Raw genomic sequence first — 6967 nt, forward strand, 5'->3', positions numbered from 1 at the left:
CGGGAGGGGAATTGGTGATTGTGGGTTGCCTCCCCGTTATCAATTGTGGGAATTCTGCTGCCACCCGGCTGAAGGGAGGAGTCCCCTCCGTTGTATGGGAGGGTCTCGGTTGTGGCGGCTGGACCGGCAGGGACGGATAGGGTGATCCCCAGCCTTGTGCAGGAAAAACCTCCGAGGAGGTTGCTGTGGTTACGGTGTTTACAGGCGGGGAAAGGGGAAGGGCTGCCGGCATCGCTGCTGGCCCCGAGTCTCCCGTCTGAGACACACATATCTCAGTGGGTTGGTCTCGGGGGCCCAAGGGTGCTGAGGGCACCACTTGATCTGCAGAGGAAGGTCCCGCCGGTCCTCGATATGGGGGTGGTAAGTGATCGAGGGGTTCCCAGGACTCAGCTCTCGACTCACGTTTTTCTTTTTGTTTTATTGGAAATAGCCCTACTCTGACATTTACCCAGAGCTTAGCATATTCCCTCTCCTCAGGATCTGAGGGGACCTTGTTCTCCACATAGGAGAATAACTTGTTACACGTCCATTTTTCAAATGTGCCTAACACTGGCCAAGTGAGGTGACTTCTCAACTCCTGTCCTCCCCAAACCTCCATACAATAATGTATTAATTTCTCCTTTGATTTCCCCTTCCTCTGGGGACAATCTTCCCAGTGTTTTAGCATCCACCCCAAGGGACTTTCCAGTGGGATGTCTGGTGATTCCTCCCCCTGATCGGAGGAATCTTTCCCTGTGCTTCTTCCTTGAAGCTTACTCTTTTTCTGCCCCATACTTCGCAAATATATTCTTACCTTTCTTCGACTTCTCCGGGAGTCGATATCTGTTTCTGCGTTGTGTACTTAGGAATCAAAATTTGCCGATACTCACCTTTCAGCGAGCTGAGCTGAGGTCTCTTGTAATCGGTACTTTTGATTCTTTCCTGGACCTCTCCCTGGGTCCGTTTACTAAAAGGGTTTACCAATTCTCGAGCTCGACAAGACGTATCCTTCCCCTTTTAGTTCCTTGCGATCAGTTTCCGAGACACCCTTTGGCCTCAGGTTTTACGAGTGTGTGTCGAGAGAAAAAAAAAACTTTCACTCTGTATCGCTTCCTTCGCGGCCGGCCAATTCCCTCGCGGGAGGATGGAAACGCGACCTTGAAGTCCACACTCGCCTCGTGATCAGATCACGTCTCACACACTCGCCCGATCGCCCACTCAACCAGCAGTACTTACAGCTATTTTCCTGCGTGGGTGTCTTTGTGCACACTAGACGTTTTACGAGCAAAACGAGCCGCGGCTTCCCGAAGGCTCCGTGCCTTCCCTAGCTCTCCGATCCGGATCCTTTTCCTTTTTATTGTGGTTTTTATCTCAGCCTAAATTTGGTTCGGATGTCGGAATGAACTACGGGGGCTCTCAACTCACCAGGCCGCCAAAATCAGCGGGGGTACCCGTCCTGGGCAGTGAGATTCCCCGCAGTTTCTCCGATCCGAGTTCACGGCACCAATCTGTTATAAATGCAAAGGCAGATTTGGGTTAAATAAAAAACAATTTATTATAAAACAATTTCTATAAAAAAAATAAACAATGAGGAAAAACCACAATAAAACAAACAGCGCAGCGCTGGGTGGACAGGGGTCTATACCCACAGGTATAGGTGTTCCCAAATCGACGAAGGAGGGTAGACTGTCCGGGGTTTTTATAGGGGTTTTGTGCCTTGAGGCCAAATTCCAGGCAGGCACCATTCACCAAGGGTCCTTGATTGTTGGATGAATTGATTTCCTGGCGTTGGAGAATAGAGTCAAATGGACGTCCGGACAGAGTCTCCTCATATGTAAAGAAGTTCTGAGTGTTCCTTGATTTCATTTTTGGTTTGGGCTCTCAGAGTGAAGTATCCAAGTCCGGTGTGGAGTCGACAGATATCTCGGCTGGGCTTCCACTTATTGTCCGGCCTGTTTGCATCTTCAGTCGGGGTTTGCAGGGAGGGGTGCCCAGGTGCGGTGTGGAGTCGATGGCCATCTCGGCCTGGCTCCTTTCTTTGTTTAGCTTAATCATTCGTGTCCTGCTTTTTCTTTCAGGCTGATGAACGTCGCCTAGGGTCGTTACCGCCTGAATGGGTAGTTACTGCTGGGTTTGGGGAAATTCTTCGGCCACACTATATTTTATATACTTTTTACATTGTTATAAATCTAGTTATATACTTATTTATTCTTTCACGAATTTTTATCCAAGGTTACATTTATCACAAGCACCTGTTAGAACTGTTAAATCGCTTACAGGTTACAGAATAAACATAAACTAGGGAAATATCTCGGTACCCTGACTCCCCAGGTTATGCTGAATTTCTGTCACAGAATTTCCTGCAGCTTTGCACACTCACACCAGGACTGACATGTTAGTCCAAGACTCCAGAGCCTGGCCTGGCCATGATGGTTACAGCAAAGCCGGTGCCGCTTCATACCAGTCATGCTATTTTCTTAAAAGGTCATCTGTTCAATCAGATAATATCTTTTACAGTAAGCTGCAATTATTTTTTACAAGAAATAAAAGCTGGTCTTTGCTGAAAGAGCTTACTATAAAAGGCAGCCTGTGTGGGTAAAGAGGGGAGAAATGCCAACTAAAATGGGCTGAAGAGAAAAATCAAAGAGTAGTTGGGATAAATGAAGAGAAACCTCTTCTTTACAGAGATTAAATTATTAATTATCCTGGAGAAAGGCCTGTATTTAAGTCATACACGTTCAGTGCCTTTACAAGGGCCACCATCAGTGCTGCCTTATAGCGCAGCACAGACAGAGCTGCTACATGACATCAGATTTTAAATACTGCTGCTCCTCAAAGGCAATGATATGAGGTCAAGAACATAATACCCACAGCAGAGAAATCTAATTCCAAAGCTGGGAAAGTCTCTTCCCACCCCAAAATGGCTTTAGGTATTGAAATGAATCCTGTATTACAGCTAAGCTTTGGTAAAAGCAGAAATTCTGACAGATTTATTACTACCTTATCAAGTGACTTCATGGTTTCAAAAAATACATATATTCTTCTAAAATCCATTTATCTAGGCAGAATTTAATAGTTGCAAGAAATATGCTCATTTAATTCAAATTTGGTCCTTGCAAGTTACTCTAGGGCTCTCTCCGTCTGCAGCATCCCACCAAGGCGTTCGTCTTTTTATTCCTGCAATCTGTCTTCTACATTCAGAGGCCCACTTAAAATCATGCTAAGGCACTTTCCTTTATGCCTTTGCATTCTCAGAGAAAATTGATTTTTAACTTGGGTCAGCTTTAATTTTAACTTTATTTTTTAGGAAACGTTTTTTAATCTGCAGCAGCTCAGCATTTATATACCTCATTTTACAGTGCTGCTCTGGAAGAAATGAAGGAAGTGTCCAGGGCCTCATCACCCCAAAGCAGTGCACTATGTTCCTCAACCATGCTTTTGAGGCTCTGGTGGAAACAGGAAAAATAGGCTGCAATTCTGGCTCAAGCCCTCCCCAGCCTCCAGCTGAGGTAGAATCACTGCTGGGTGATGCTGGATGTCAGGACATGCTCTGCAGCATGCATATGTTCATGGGCCCAATGGACCACCACTACCTCAAAGCATTTCACTTCTACAAACTTGCTGATTAATGAAAAAACTAAAAGCCCTTCCAAGAGCTAAGGACAGCCTGGGAGAAGAGTAAGCAGAAATTATCACTCATCTAAAAGCTTTCAGTTGCATTAGTACACATCTGGGATAACTTGTTCAATTCAGGGCACCTCAAAACAAGCTGACAGGATGCCATGGGAGCCCTAGGTGAGTCTGCAGTCCCTGAGGCAGCTTTTCATGATCCCCCTCCAGCCACAGGCAAGGTGACACTGGGGCTCTGATAGCACTCACAGACAGTGTAGAGAGAAAAGAAGTATCTGGCAGAAGGAAAACCAGAAAGAGATTGGATTTAAATTATAAACTAGGAAGATATTCTGGACTGTGGGGGAGGTGAGGCCCTGGCACAGATTGTCCAGAGAAGTTGTGGCCACCCCTCCCCTGGAAGTGTTCAAGGCCAGGCTGGATGGGGCTTTGAGCAGCCTGGTCTAGTGGAAGGTGTCCCTGCCCATGGCAGGGGGTGGGGATAGGGGATCTTCAAGGTCCCTTCCGACCCAAACCATTCTATGATTCTGTGATAGTAAGAGACCAGTGTTCCATATAATTGAGACTATAAACATAAAACAAATCTTTAACTAAATGCATACTAGAAAATAAACTCCTAACCAATTCATGGATGTAGGCTACACATTGAGCTTCTAAAAGTTAGTGAAGAAGCATTTCAAATACATATTCTACTGGGTTTGGTTCCCAAAATAAATTCTTAATGTAGAAGAGTTGATGTTTCATATTTCCTATAGTCCACTTCCAATCACAATGCCAAGTGCACTTATCTGAAGGACATTATTTTAATGAAGTCTTTTGTGCTCTTAAAAATTAATATGTCAGAGCAGTTAAAGTCTAGTGACTGTAACCAAACCAAATAATGTATAATGGAGAAATGCTGTGAGAAAAAAATACAGCCTGAAATCAAGGTTAAAGTAGTTAACCTTAGGAAAAAGAGGGAAAAGGAAAGCCAACACCAATTATACATCCCCTTGACACACCATAAAGAATACCATTACATTGTCATCATCCTACTGCATACAGATGTGAATTGAGATTATTAACCATCACTGTACTGTACACTGAAGGCACCACAAAATTTATCTTCACTTGAGGAGATAAAAATTATATTCTTGTAGTCTAGAAACAATTGATCTAAATGAAGCCCCTTTAGCAGCACAGTATCAGAGCTTCTCAAAGAGCCATGAGTAGGAAAGTCCTTTTTGTTGTAAAGAGTTTCATGCAAGACAAAGACACAGCAAAAATATGATGCAATATTCACTCTTCCAGTTCTTTAAGCCAAGTCATACAGAAACTGCTATTTAATTCCATTAGTTCAGGAAAATACTTCCCTCATTTTTGCATAAAGCCATGACAGACTATTGCCAGCAGCTCCTTAAATTAGAACAGCTCCAACTCAGGACTTCCTGTCCTTAAATAAATCAGCTTTTCCCACAGGTGAAAGTGAACCATGAGCTATCTAAAATGCCAACAACATACAAGAATACATAGTACACCTGTTGATGTGCTACTACTTCATAATTTTTCTTACCATGACATGTTCTTCAGTGAATGCCATCATTCCAATAAGCATAGACAGAAGTATAGCTGGTCCCCTGTGAAATGACAGGAAGTGTTCACATACAGATCTGAGGCTCCTTCCTTCAACATTCCAGCAAATGTGCCACACACAAATTCACTGGCCTTTGGGTGATAGAAGGACTCCTAGCTAAGCATACAGGAAGTTTAAACACATGAAGAGTTAATCCTCTGTCTAAATTTCCTGATATCCTACACTCCCCACCTCACTTTTAACAAATGGACAGTATTTTTCTCTCCTGCAGAGAAAGACCACATCCACTGGAACTCGGCAATCTAACACCACAGCCGTTCACTTAAACTGCTACTCACATAGGGGTTTTCTTCATTATTAGTTGCAAACGTTTCCAGACAAGAAGAGCACAATCACATTTGCAGAACCCACCACAGATATTTATGTGTTGTTCTTGGCCCATGAAATTTATCAACCGGTTTGATAAACTCTCTTCCCCTTTTAATACAGCTTAGCAGTCTCCAAAGTGCACCTCCAAACTAGATTAATGTACCTCCAGAACTTTATAAGGTAAAGAAATGTAATTTAATTTGTGATTACATAAACCAGTCACGGAAGCCTCCCAAGAAGCCTGAGTTTTCATTTCTTTCATAGTAGACATCTAATTGTACGATAATTACTTACAGCTTGCAGCTCAGCTTCTACTTTTATGAAATATAAATTGCTCTTCACTCAAAAGTGTGAGATGAGCATTTAAAAGGCTCAATTAAGCAGGTTTTAAGATTTTTTGATGACTTTCTTCAAGCTGTGGAATGGAAAGCAGATGTACCTGTAAACTGTAACTGTACATGTAAACTGAAACTTGCTTCACAGAAGAACAAAGTAGAATTGATAATGCAATAGCAGGATGGATGAGCCTTTACAAGAAAAAAACGTTAACTTTTAACAAACACATTTTTTTAAATAAAAACCAAAATATTTCTGTCAAGCTGTGCGATAAAAGGGACCAGAAAGGAATAAGCAGTATTTCCAGATCTCAGACATGAACAACAAGGCTCTTTATTCTAAATTTCCAAAGCTTGGAAACCTGAGATTGTGTCAGACTCACACCATTATTAAAGCAGCCCAATCAAAAACCCACCAACACATTTGTGGCTTCCTAAAAGCCTAGAAAACAGGAATTTTCTAGCAGAGATAGGTAGACAAGAAAAATAACTTCACATGAATTTATGTATTGTAATTCTGTGACTGTTTTGACCTTGCTTTTGCTTTTAGACAATTAGGAGATGGCAGTGGTGGTACTTCTGCCCTCTCATACCTACACAGTGCTACAAGATTAGACCTAGGAACAAATGTGTGAGGAGACAAAATCACCAAAGGCTGAGGTCCTGGCTGCTGCAAAACATTGTGCAGGTGTTACTGATATCTGGTGGTCACACAAATGTCTCACAGTGGTGGTAGAAAGATGCTGTTTGCCTCAGATCCTGAAGGAAACATGACCCAGGCAGGCAGCATGTTCTTCTGCCACAGGGTTGTGGCTCCTTCATCCCAGGCAGAAGGGGTGAGCTCAGAAACGTGCTGAGACACAACAGGTAAGTTTTTTCTGATTTTAGATTAGCGGTTGGGTATGTCCATACTATTAATTATATCTGGATTCATTAAACATGAATATATAAAATGAGACAATAAAACTAATACACAACCTGCCTGTAAATTCTGCTTGGCAGCTGTTGTCTGTCTCCCTCCGAGTCAGTACCTCAGAAGAGAAATTCTCTCTGAAGCAGAGGAACACAAAACTTGCCTAGA

The sequence above is a fragment of the Pseudopodoces humilis genome, chromosome 15 (genome assembly GCF_049639895.1).
Source record: "Pseudopodoces humilis isolate 2021_Gansu_Grassland_sample_001 chromosome 15, ASM4963989v1, whole genome shotgun sequence".
In the NCBI taxonomy this organism is placed as follows: domain Eukaryota; kingdom Metazoa; phylum Chordata; class Aves; order Passeriformes; family Paridae; genus Pseudopodoces; species Pseudopodoces humilis.